The sequence below is a fragment of the Epinephelus fuscoguttatus genome, linkage group LG21, assembly GCF_011397635.1.
Source record: "Epinephelus fuscoguttatus linkage group LG21, E.fuscoguttatus.final_Chr_v1".
Taxonomy (NCBI): Eukaryota; Metazoa; Chordata; class Actinopteri; order Perciformes; family Serranidae; genus Epinephelus; species Epinephelus fuscoguttatus.
Genome location: NC_064772.1, coordinates 1,292,239 through 1,305,252, shown reverse-complemented (window position 1 = coordinate 1,305,252; position 13,014 = coordinate 1,292,239). Strand labels below are relative to the sequence as shown.

Sequence of the window (13,014 nt, the reverse complement as noted above, 5' to 3'; positions counted from 1 at the left end):
TTGTGTAAAATCAAGCTCACTGGAGCCAATCTCGGCCGATTACAGCACTGATTCCTTTGTTGGCTCGTTTCTACACCTGCCGGCCTGCAACATGAGCTCCCCCAACGCCGAGACAGATGCCAGTGCTTCGGCCTGCGGCTTGGGATGGGATGCACCTGCGGAGGTGATCGCCATGGAGTCAATTTCTGCAAGCGAGGATTGCAGAGTCATTCGGAAAAGAAAACGGCTATCTAGCAGTGAGTTACTTCAAAGGCCTGAACTTACAGACGCGAATATAGTCTCATTGTACTGACTGAAGAAAAGATATGTCTGTTGGATAAGTTTAACAAGCTGGATATTTTGGACATACTGCAAGCGGAGATAAAGGAGTTGAAGGACACAATCCGTGCTGTAAAAAGCGATAATGGGATGCTGAGAGGTGGATATCAGCGCATGGAGCATGACATTTTACTGCTCAAAAAGGAAAATAAATCACTGATTGAGACTGTAACGGATCTACAGGTCAGATCGATGAGTGACATTTTAATTATTACCGGCATTGCTGAAACCCTGAATGAAAACGTGGAAGAGCAGGTGCGGACCTTTGCCCAAAAGCAGCTCGAGCTGAAGAAAGAAGAGGCAGAGGAAATAACCTTCGTCCGGGTGCATCGGATGGGGGAAAAAAAAGATCTTTTGGAGAAGCGGCTGCCCCCACAACATGCTCACCGAGGCCTATCATAATTAAGTTTAATGGTTTGATCATTGCCAGCGGATAAAATACCTGGGTCCTAAGCTAAGAGGTAAGCCTTTTGGTATCTCTGAACAGTATCCAAAAGTGGTAATGGAGAGGCGCAAAGTACTTATGCCACTGTATCACCAGGAGAAGAAAAAAGGGAGTAAAGTGAAGCTGGTTGCTGACAGGCTCTATGTGAATAATAAACTGTTTGTGGATCCAAAGATGACCCCCTGGCTTACTAAAACGCGTTAAATGTCATGCGCACCGATCAATATCATTACATGAGAATAATGAACTAAATAGGCTTTAGCTCACTGGACTTTATAGGACTTTCTTGAACTTGAGTTTTTTGTTAATGTTTTTTTTTTTTATGTTAAAGAAGCTTTGGATACTATTAGATGCTGCCCAACTCGTCAATGTGTGAATTTTTTTCTCTTTTTCTGATCGTTTATCTTTGTAACTATTTTTGTATTTAATCTACATGTCATTAGAACCTTGTGTTACGATTTTTAGTACGTGGTTTTTTTTTTTTTTTTTTTTTTAGATGTTTTTTGTTTTGTTGCTGAGTTTTTCCTTCCTCGCCTTTTTTTCCCGTCTATCTTCCTCTAAATGATGTTATTGTTGCCTATGCTTCGCCCTTACCTCACGTCCAAAAATCCGGAATGGAAATTGTTAATTAACACAGCATTATGTCTGAGTTATTTATATCAAGTTTTAATTGTAACGGATTGGCTGATAAAAAAAAAAGAAAAGAGGTGATGTCTTCATGTGGCTTGCAGATAAAAACCATGATATATTTTGTTTACAAGAGACCCATTCTACTCAATTAGATGAGATTAAGTGGAAAGGAGAATGGGGGGGTGAGATTTACTTTTCTCATGGGTGCTCCAGTTCTAGAGGTGTGATGATAATGTATAAAAAGAAAGGGAATATTATGGTCAAAGAAATGGTAGCACATCACACAGGGAGATATATTACACAACATATTTTGATAGATAGTATAGATTTTGTTTTGATAAATTTGCATGCACCCAACTCTGATGATCCGCTTTTGCTGATAACATTATTAATACATTACAAGAAAAAGAGCTACATGATAAGAGGCTGATAATGGTTGGTGACTATAATACTGTTTTAGATGTGGATTTAGATTGAAAAGGCACACAAAATAGGAATTATCATACCAAATCATTTAATGCCATTTCTGATATCATGTCCTCATTGGATTTAATAGATATATGGAGGCTGCAGAATCCTAAACAAACAAGATATACATGGAGACGAGGAAACCAGGCAAGCAGAATAGATTTTTTTTTTTCTTTGATACCACTAATTAAGAAAGTTGAAATTAAAGAGAGATTTAAGTCTGATTACCATTTTATATCCCTGACTGTCTGTACAACAACATTTCATAGAGGACCTGGATATTGGAAGCTGAATCAGCAGCTGCTGAAAGATAAGGATTTTGTAGAAAAAAAACAAACATTGCTGACCCTTTGGTTATATGGAAATAGAAGTATTAATACAACAAATTGATAATAATATAAATTAATATAAACTAAAGGTCAATCTGGAGCACAAGGAAAAGGAGCTAGAACGACTATATGCAGAGAAAGCTAATATAACTTACCTGGGTAATAGAATAGAATGGGTTGAAAAAGGAGAGAGATCAACAAAGTATTTTTTAAACAGGCAGCATAAGAATGTGGTCAAGAAAAATGTAATGAAGCTCATAATAGGAAACAAAATAAGTGAAGAACAAAAAGAAATTTTGATGGAACAACACAAATACTTCTCTAAACTTTTTTTTTTCATTCCAAAGCCCCCCAAGGGAAGTAATACTTCAGCATATCGGACCTACTGAAAATAATGTCAGGTTAACTTTAGAAGAGAAGGAATCTTGTGAGGGTCTCATTATGCAGCAAGAGTTACAGGAAGCCATAAGCTCTTTTGAAAAGGGAAAAAGTCCAGGAGCTGATGGCATCTCTGTTGATTCTTATCAAACTTCTTATGAATCCATTAAAATACTTCTGCTTAATACTTTCAACTGGTCATACAGTGCGAAAAAGCTGTCAGAAACTCAACAGCAAAGGTTAATTTCCTTGCTGTTAAAACACGATCCAAATGGACAATACCAGGATCCAACTATATTGCAGAATTGGAGGCCAATAACTTTGCAATGTAATGATGCAAAGATATTGGACAAATGCCTTGCAAATAGACTAAAAAAAGTATTACCAAATATTATACGCCCAGATCAATGTGGATTCCTGCAAGGTAGAATATTCCTGCCTTGATTTTCTCTGTTGAATTCGGAGAAAGCCTTTGATAAAGTACGCTTGGATTTCATTTATAATGTTTAGAATATTTTAATTTTGGACCCTCTTTGATTAACTGGATTAAAGTAGTTCATAGTAATCCAAATAATGGATAACAATGGAAAACAATTAAGTTACACAGAGGACTGAAACAGGGTTGTCTGATTTCAGCGTACTTATTTATTCTAGCTACAGAAATTTTAGCCAAAAAAGTGAGAGCAAATAGTAAAATTGAAGGTTTGAGAATACTTACTTTAGAATCAAAAATTTCAGTGTATGCGGATGATATAAATTTCCGAATACAACCAAATATAACAACTTTTATTGCACTAGTTGATGAGTTAAATGATTTTTCTAATATTTCTGGTTTAAAGCCTAACTATGAAAAATGTACAGTACTGCGTATAGGGTCCTTAAGAGGCTCCAACTTTGAGTTTTGTTGTGACTTGCCAAGTTAAATGGTCTGATGGTCCTATAGACATCCTAGGTATACATGTGCGTAGAAATATGTAACGTATAACGAAAGAAAACTTTGAAAGAAAGCTTCTTAAAAGTGACAGAATATTGAAAGCCTGGAGAATGGCTAGTCTGACTGTTTATGGGAAAATAATAGTGTTAAATTCTTTAGTGATCCCTCATTTTTACATTCTTATGGCATTACCATCACCAAAGGAGGACCTTTTTAAAAAATATGAAAGAATGTTTTATGTTTTTTTATGGAGCGGCAAGCCAGACAAAATAAAGCGTGGTTACCTATATAACGATTACAGCCATGGTGGGCTTAAACTATTGAGCCTCAGTGCACTTAACTTTGCATTGAAGGCATCCCTTATGCCCAAATTTAACTAAAATCCCCAGTGGTTTTCAGCAAAGCTATTAACAACCTTTCATCCTCTTTTTCATGAACAACTTTATCCTTATTTTCAGTTAACTGCCTCTCAATTTGCTCTGTTGAAGAGAAAAGCTTTTCCTTATCTATCGGGTTTCTTGGAAAAAGTTATTAGTTAGTTAGTTGGCTTCAATACCAATACCATCAACCTGAATCATCTCATGAAATTCAAAGTCAATTGTTATGGTACAACAGTAATATTATGATTAACAATATGTCCTTTTATATTGAATCAATGTTTACAGTGGGTTTATTATTTATAAATGACCTCTCAAATAGTAAAGGTGAAATTATGTCTTACAATGAATTGACTACTATATATGGTAATGTTTGTGACTCCCTGACATATAACCAACTTTGGGCAGCTATTCCACAGACTTGGAAGAGGAAATTATCATTAAGCTCAAAACAACTTGTGTGTTGCCCTGCTATCAAGGATAGAACATGGGTAAATAAGGGGAAGATAAATAAAAAAATATATCACTTCTGTATGTACAAAAAAAAAAAAAAAAAAAAAAAAATTGCAGTTGCACCAGTTGCTGTATGTTCAAAATGGGAGGATCTCTCTGATTTATGTATTCCATGGAAAAAAGTTTTTACAAACATTTATACAACCACTTTTGATGTTTCTATTAGAATTATACAGCTAAAAATCATTTACTGTTATTTGCCCACCAAAATAAGACTCAAAAAATGGGGCATCCAACAATGTGACTTATGCAGATTTTGTGAAGAGGAAGAGGAGTCAGATCTTCACTTACTGTAAGGTATTGTAAGGAAGTTGCACCTTTTTGGATTAGAGTAGGATTTCTGTTTATAGCCCAAGCTTTTACAGCTGCCCTCTAACTATTATGTTTGGTGATTTAAGGGATGAAATAGAAGGAAAAGACTTAATAATATCATCACTATGATGGGAAAAGCCTTTATATTTAAAGCTACAAAAAACAACAGTTTAATGTTCAATGTTTAACAACAGTTAAACATTGAACATTTCAAAATGTTTTTGAAATTTCAGTGGATTATAGCACAAGATGTTAATAGAAACAAAGAACAGTGTGTAATTTTTGAACGTGGGTGGGAAACTTTGAGTCAGGGTGAAGGCTGGTCTTAAAAACAAAAATTGTGGTGACGGAAGGCCTTTGTTTATTTTTGCCTGTTTTTCTTGCTATTTATTTATTTATTTATTCATTATTATTATTTCCCCCCATGAAATCTAATCTCTTTAAAACTACAACAGGAAGCCAATTTATCTTTACTGTTTCTTTGATCATTAAGTTTTTAGGCTGCTGTTTGTCCTGTTGATGGCGGTATCTGTTTTTTGTGTGTTTTTGTGAAGATGTACAGTACAGGCCAAAAGTTTCCATTTCAGGTGACTACCTCTTGAAGCTCATCAAGAGAATGCCAAGAGTGTGCAAAGCAGTAATCAGAGCAAAGGGTGGCTATTTTGAAGAAACTAGAATATAAAACATGTTTTCAGTTATTTCACCTTTTTTTGTTCAGTACATAACTCCACGTGTTCATTCATAGTTTTGATGCCTTCAGTGAGAATCTACAATGTAAATAGTCATGAAAATAAAGAAAACGCATTGAATGAGAAGGTGTGTCCAAACTTTTGGCCTGTACTGTATGTTTTGTTGTTTCCGTGGCTTGGTTTTGTAAACTGTGTGCTGTGTGTTATATATCTTTAGACATGCTTGTGTCTTGTCCCTGTATTTTGTTGTTGCTGGTGTTTTGTGTTTAATAAAAAAAAAAAAGAAAAAAAAAAGAGGAGACTTTTTTCACATACCTCCATTAACAAGATGGTTTCAATTATAGTAATAGAATATTTGTTCAACCAACAATGAGTTGTTTTCATTTCTTTAAGGGTCATTCTGACTGATATGATAAAAATTCTGTAATACCATGAAACCATAATATTTCCTGAGATGGTTATTGTACCGTGAATATCTAAAACTTTTGTAAACCTAGACCAGACACCTACAGCAAAAACAATGGGAAGACCTGTACCTCATAAAGCATATTTACCCCCCCCCCAACTGGTTTATACAAAGCTCATCAATGATCATCATAACAACAGTCAAACAAGCTGATTTCACAGACGATCATCGAAAACAATTTGGTAACACTCTATATGAAGGTCATGTCTAATGCATTAGAAGCACACGAGACATGATCATGCATTTTATGGCTTTGTAAAACTCTTTATAAATGTTTGTAATGATGCATGATAACTTATATCAAGATTTAACAAGTATGTTGCATGTGAGCTCAGCCACCCTACACTATAAAAAAATCAATTATTCATTCTTTGGTTTTGTTTCACCTAGAATACTGTCCTGTAATCTGGTCTTCAGCATCAAAATCCAATCTGAAAAAGTTGCAGGTTTCCCAAAATAAAATAGCTCGTTTGGCACTCAGCCATTCAGAGCTACTGTCAGCTATGTGCACGCACACTTGGTTTGGCTGATGGTTGAAGAGAAAATGTCCTTATGTGTACTATGTTTCTGCGAAGTGTCATTAGAACCAACAGACCAGCCAGGTTGGCTCATCAGATACACATGGCCTCTGGACATGGTTACAGCACAAGAGGTGCAGCCTCTGGTCACATAATACTCCCGCCACCAAGAACGAATTTTTATAAATCTACCTCTACACACAGGTCAATAGCACTTTGGAATTCTCTGCCTATTGAAATTATTTCTACCATCAATGACAAAATTACCTTTAAAAATAATAAATATGTTGCCATATAATGAGATAGGCTCATAGCGCTATTTTAATGTACTTATGTTCTTATATTTTTATCCTCATTCTTTCATAAATGTATCTGTTTAGTCTGCTTGTCTTATTATCACTTATGTTTGTAGTCTCTTTTATTTCTGCTGCTATATTGAATTATGGATTAGTCTATAATTACATTATCCTGAATTCCTTTCATTTGAGTATCAGTTTGGCATTTTGATTATTTATACATCTTGATTTGTCTGTTCCCCTTTTTTATGTGTTCAAATAAACACAAGTAATTTGTGCTCTAGAGAAAGGATCAGCTCTCATTGAATAACCTCCTAAGCCCCATGATAAGCTATTATGGCAAAGCTTAACTATACAGACTAGTGAGCAGTGATGACTAACACGTTTTTGGGGTCATCAGGTGGGAACCTCCTTTCACCAGTGTTTGGTCTAGTTGGTCCCATGACGCCTCCAGGAGGCTAGACAGTGATCTCTGGCGTCCCAGAGACACTCCCCTAATCTCACTCTCACTGTAACTGACTCTCACTGTAAGTATCTGACAAATATCTGCCCTTCTGTTCCTGAGATATGACACTGAGTAATGGCCAAAAAAGTGTTTAATGCAGATCATTATGAAGTCACAGTAAGGTTGACCTTTGACCTTTTGGATATAAAATGTATATCCTATCAGACATTTGTGTGAAATTTTGACATGATGAGGATAAGAATTCTTGAGTAATCAGTAAAAACATATTTTGTGAGGTCACAGTGACCTCTGACCTGTGACTACCAAATTACAACCAGCTTATTGTTGAGTGCAAGTGAACTTCTGTCCAAATTTGAGGAAACTCCCTCAAGGCCGTCCTGAGATATTGTGTTTACGAGAATGACACCGATGCAAGGTCACAGTTGACCTTTGACCATGAAAATTTAATCACTTCATTGTTGAGTCCAAGTAGATGTTTGTGCTAAATTTGAAGAAATTCCCTCAAAGCCTTCTTGAGATATTATTTTCACAAGAATGGGACTGACAACCCAAAAAATATAATGCCTCCAGCCACGGCTATGGCTGGCGCAGAGCCATAATAATAAAGTCTCTTTAGAAATTTAAATCAGTGTAATTTTTGTTCACCTGTGAGGGAATGTTGAGGGAATGTAGCTTTTTAACAGTTTTTGAATTTTCTCTTAAAAAAAAAGCTATTTTGCCAAAGCATCAAAGTACAAATTCAAAGTACAGATTCAAATCAAATATTTGACAATATAAAAAAGTAATGTTAGCTAAAGCACAACACAGATAAAATACAATATAAAACTAGTAATTACTGGGTAGCAGCGTAATGCAATCAATGGATCAATCAATTTTTTTGTAACTTGAAATCATAAAATATGTTTCCAGTGAAAAGCAGTCATCAGTTTCATTTGTATTTGTAATTTGTATATTCATAACAGTATAGTAATGATAAATAAATGATTAGGTTTAGCATTGGGCAGGGTCCTCATTTAGTATCATTGTTGTCTGAGAAGAAGCTGAGTAGAAGCTCCTCCTGAGCCTCTCAGTGCTGCCTCGTGTAACCGTTAGCTTATTCCTGACCTCAACAGGGTAAAAAGGGCAGTTTTCCAGGTGATTGGACCTTTATTGATTCTCCTGGCCTTATTATTGCAGCACCTGGTGTAAATATCCATTATGCAGGGTAGAACAGGTACCATAGGGGCGGCAGTAGCTCAGTCCATAGTAGGGCTGTCAAAATTGCTCAAAAATGACGTTTGAATATTCGTTCTAAAAATAGGTCATAGGTTCGAACAATTCAAAAAAAAAATTTTTCACATTATGTCCACAAGAGGGCAAAATAATACAAGGAAACATACTTGTATATGTATTACTACAAGGAAACATAACTACTTGTAGGTATTTTTATTTCAACATAAACGTCTTTGAAAACATTTACATACCTACACATTAAAACAAATAAAATAATTATCTATAACGTTATGTTATAAACGACCGCGGACCTCTCGCTCGCCCCCCCCTCTCTGACCCCTGGCCATACTGCCAGTGGAAGCGCTGCGAAGAGCCTCGAAGTAGGGTTGGGCGGTATGACGGTATAATACCGTGTGACGGTATAAAGTGTCTTCCGGTAGAGATTTTGCAATACCGTTTATACTGGAGAAAGTGCAGATGTCTGTGGCATCTCTCTGAGTCACTGTAGTTACACTGCCTCGACACACAGGGAGCCAGCACTGCAACAGACTGCTTGGCGTGGTTGCACGTGCACGACGAAGAAGAAACATCTTTACTGGAGTGATGGCGGAGGCGGAGAGTAAAGGGAGTCACGAGGAAACGGAGGCAGCCCGGCCCCCGCAACATGACGAGGAGGAGGAGGAACTCGTTCCGAAAAAGGGCGCTACGTCTGTTGTGTGGAACATTTTCGGATTTAGAAAATCCGACAAAGAACAAAAAGCAATACTCTGCAAAGAGTGTCGCAAGACTGTTGATGCTGGAGGTGGAAACACCAGTAATCTCTTCCACCACTTAAAGATAAAACATGCTAAGCAATATTATGAAAGCCAAAAGATGCGTGGCGCGCCCGCTGCATCAAAAACAAAAGTTGCAGCAGCTTCTCTCGTCCAAAAGAGCTTGGCAGAGTCTTTCGCCAAAGGCACCCAGTATGACAAAAAAATCATGTCGATGGAGGGAGATAACGGAGGCCATCACGATGCACATATGCAAAGACATGGTCCCGATTTATACCGTTGAAAAGCCGGGGTTCAGAGAATTACTCAACACCCTTGACCCAAGGTATGTAATGCCCAGTCACAAGCACTTTACAGAAGTGGAGTTGCGACGAGTATATGGAGAGTGCCGTAGCAAAATTGAAAAGGAGCTTCAAAGTGTTCTTTATTTTGCTACAACAACAGACATGTGGTCGAGCCGCACCACACAGCCTTACATGAGCCTAACGACCCATTTTATTAAAGACTGGAAACTGAAGAGTAGGTGTCTTCAGACCTCTTACTTCCCGGAGGATCACACAGGGGAAAGGATAGCCCAAAACCTAAGGGATGCACTGGAGTCGTGGGGATTACCGGAGGCCCATCAAGTCTGCGTAACCACAGATAACGCCACCAACAACGTCAAAGCACTCCAGCTGAATGACTGGACAAGGCTACAGTGTTTTGGACACCGTCTTCATTTGGCCATCGGTGAGTATGCATGTAAACGTACTGAGTGACTGGTAATCATGTGGGATTTTCATTAAATATTATTCAATGACAAATACCTCTCTGCTTGTTGTTTTACCCCAACTAGTTGTATACCTTGGTATTTACAATAATTGGTCTTCAGGGGTCAGTATTATTAAGCCATGTTATGTAACCTGGACTTGTTTGTTGAACAGTTGTATAGCTGTTTGAAAGATTTCACATTTTTGTAATTAAGAAATAAAAATAAACACCTTTTCAGAAAGACAGAGTTTGTTAAAATTAAGTGACACCTAAGCCTCAAAAATAAAGTTATCCTCAGTCAAAAATTTACATAATAGTTATGATTATTAATTATAATATATACATAATTGCAAATGCAAAATGATAATGCTTGTCGCTTGTCCTTAAGTGTAGTAATTGTCAGCATCTGTCAACAATTTACATTTCTCCTCTGTGTTTACTGTAAACAGAAAGAAGTGTGAAAGAGCCACAAGTGGAACGTGCCATTGGGGTATGCAAAAAAGTTGTGAGTGCCTTCTGCAATTCCTGGAAAAGGAAGCGTGAGCTGGCCACTGCTCAGGCAGAGCTGGGCTTGCCTGCTCACCAGCTCATAACAGAGACCCTAACAAGATGGGGCTCTCGACAACAAATGATTGAAAGGATCCTAGAGCAGGAGAAAGCTCTGACACAAGTCCTTCGAGCTGACAGGAAGACCAGGCATTTGGTTCTGACATGGCAGGACATTGATATACTGGAATCTGTTAGCAAAGCGTTGAGCCCTCTCGTTGCGTTCACAGATGCCTTGTCCGGCGAGCAGTATGTGAGTGTCTCATATTTAAAACCTGTGCTCCATCTTTTCAGTGAGCAAGTTCTTAAGCCACAGGATGATGACGTCGATCTCACCAAGAAAATCAAAGCAAGCATTCTGGAGTACCTGGATGAAAAATATGTTGACCCATCCACCCAGGTTCTGCTTGATATGGCTTCCCTTCTCGACCCTCGCTTCAAAATCACCGACATAAAGCCAGAGAAGGTGGACTACATAAAGACCAAAGCTGCTGCAGAGATAGAGAGCCTTGTGTCTGAACAGGAAAAGTCTGCAGGGGGAGACTCCATACCACCAGCTGAAGCTGCCACCGAGGTGCCAGAGATTCCTGCTAAGAAGAAGAGGAGTTTGGGCAGCTTCTTCAAGATTGCATCACGCCAAGACCAAACTGTCCCTCAGTCACACAGACAGTCCATTGAACTGGAGCTTAACAGGTAACTTCAAACAGTGGAGGCTGATGGGGAGACCAACCCCCTGGAATGGTGGTGGCAGCACGAGGCCAATTTTCCACGAGTGGTAAGCCTGACAAAGAAATACTTGTGCATTCAAGCCACAAGTGCCCCATCAGAGTGTGCTTTTAGCACAAGTAGTAACATTATCACTTGCCGCAGATCAGCACTGAGACCAGAGAAAGTTGATCAGCTGGTGTTTCTTGCGCACAATCTGTAATTGCTGGATATACGCAATTACCAGACATTTGCACACTAGTGACAGTGTCTTTCAGAACATTTAGGAGATGCTGTGATTTTATATTGCACTAACTGTTGTTATGCACCTGTTACCTTGTGTAAAAAATACTTTTTCTCATTTGTTATTTTTATTTCTTATTAAGCTGGAGCTCTGTGTTTACATTTGCACGCACACTATAGCTTAAGTTAATGCTGGAGTTCAGTGTTTACCAGACATTTGCACATTCTTTGTGGTTTATTATTTATTATATTATTATATTTTCTTTAAAATAATGTTATGCTGCAGCTGCTGTGAGTTCATATTGCACAGATTTTAAGTGAGGCTTAGTTTAAAAACTCAGGGTTTTTTTTTTCTTTTCATATACTGAGATGCACATTTGTGTGATGCTGTGCGTGATTTCTTTTTTTTTTAAAATATATTGCACTGCACTGGCATTTTTCCTGTTTTTCCAAGTTCAAAAATAAAAGAGGAAAATTATCAAATGCGACAGTATGGTTATTTTAAGCCATTAATTGAATTTACAGGGAAAAAAAACCATACCGCGATATATACTGTTACCGTGATATGAAATTACTCATACCGTGATATAAGATTTTGCTCATACCGCCCAACCCTACCTCGAAGCGCCGGACTGTGACCGGCTTGCGCCCTGCAGCAATCGTTTCGGCATCTGGTCTATTTTCTGCGCGAGCCGCGAGGGAATGTGTCAAGCCAGGTGCTGGAGACAACAGCTGGGAGCAGAACCGCTTGTCGACCAGCGTGGAGAAATGCGCATCTGATGCCAACGCCCACTCGCAGAGAGGACAGCTGTGGTGGTGGGGTGTTTCTTCTCCACAATCGAATATCAATTTTCACATTTGAAGGTCCATTTTTTTTTTCAAATTCGAATTTAGAATATTCGTTGACAGCCCTAGTCCATAGGGACTTGGGTTGGGAACCGGAGGGTCACCTGTTCAAGTCCCCGTCCGGACCAAAATATGGAGCGTGGACTGGTAGCTGGAGAGGTGCCAGTTCACCTCCTGGGCACTGCCAAGGTGCCCCTGAGCAAGGCACCAAACCCCCCAACCGCTTGGAGCGCCTGTCATGGGCAGCCCACTCTGACTTAGTGCATGTATAGGTCCAGTTTGTGCATGTGTGTGTTCGGACCTGTGTGTAATTGACAGCAGAGTGAAAAATTGTATTTCCCCTCGGGGATTAATAAAATATATAAAATTTAAAAAATAAAAAAAAAGACCTACCTACAAGACCAAGTTGAGGCATTAGATAAGCTGGGTCCAAAACGAACACCTGCCAAGCCCCAAATGCGGGTAGATTTTCTGTTTGGCACTCGCCAATAAGGTTGGCTCAGAAGGTTACCTGCCACACTAGCAGGTAAATGTTTGTACTAATATAGTCATGTCAAAAAAAATGATGCTGAGTGTTTACTGTGTTTTGGTGCCATTTTTGGGTGTTCTCCTCTATAACTAATTACACAGACACATGTACACTTAGGCCTGTCACGATATGCAATAATCGTGACATATATATATATATATACACACATACATACATATATATACAGTACAGGCCAAAAGTTTGGACACACCTTCTCATTCAATGCGTTTTCTTTATTTTCATGACTATTTACATTGTAGATTCTCACTGA

At 38.3% G+C, this 13,014-nt stretch overlaps 1 protein-coding gene across 3 annotated transcripts in view; it reads right to left on the bottom strand.

Annotated features, from left to right (window-relative positions):
- Positions 1 to 13,014, bottom strand: part of cnn3a (calponin 3, acidic a) — a 44,974-nt gene that overhangs the window by 18,856 nt on the left and 13,104 nt on the right. The window lies entirely within an intron of this gene.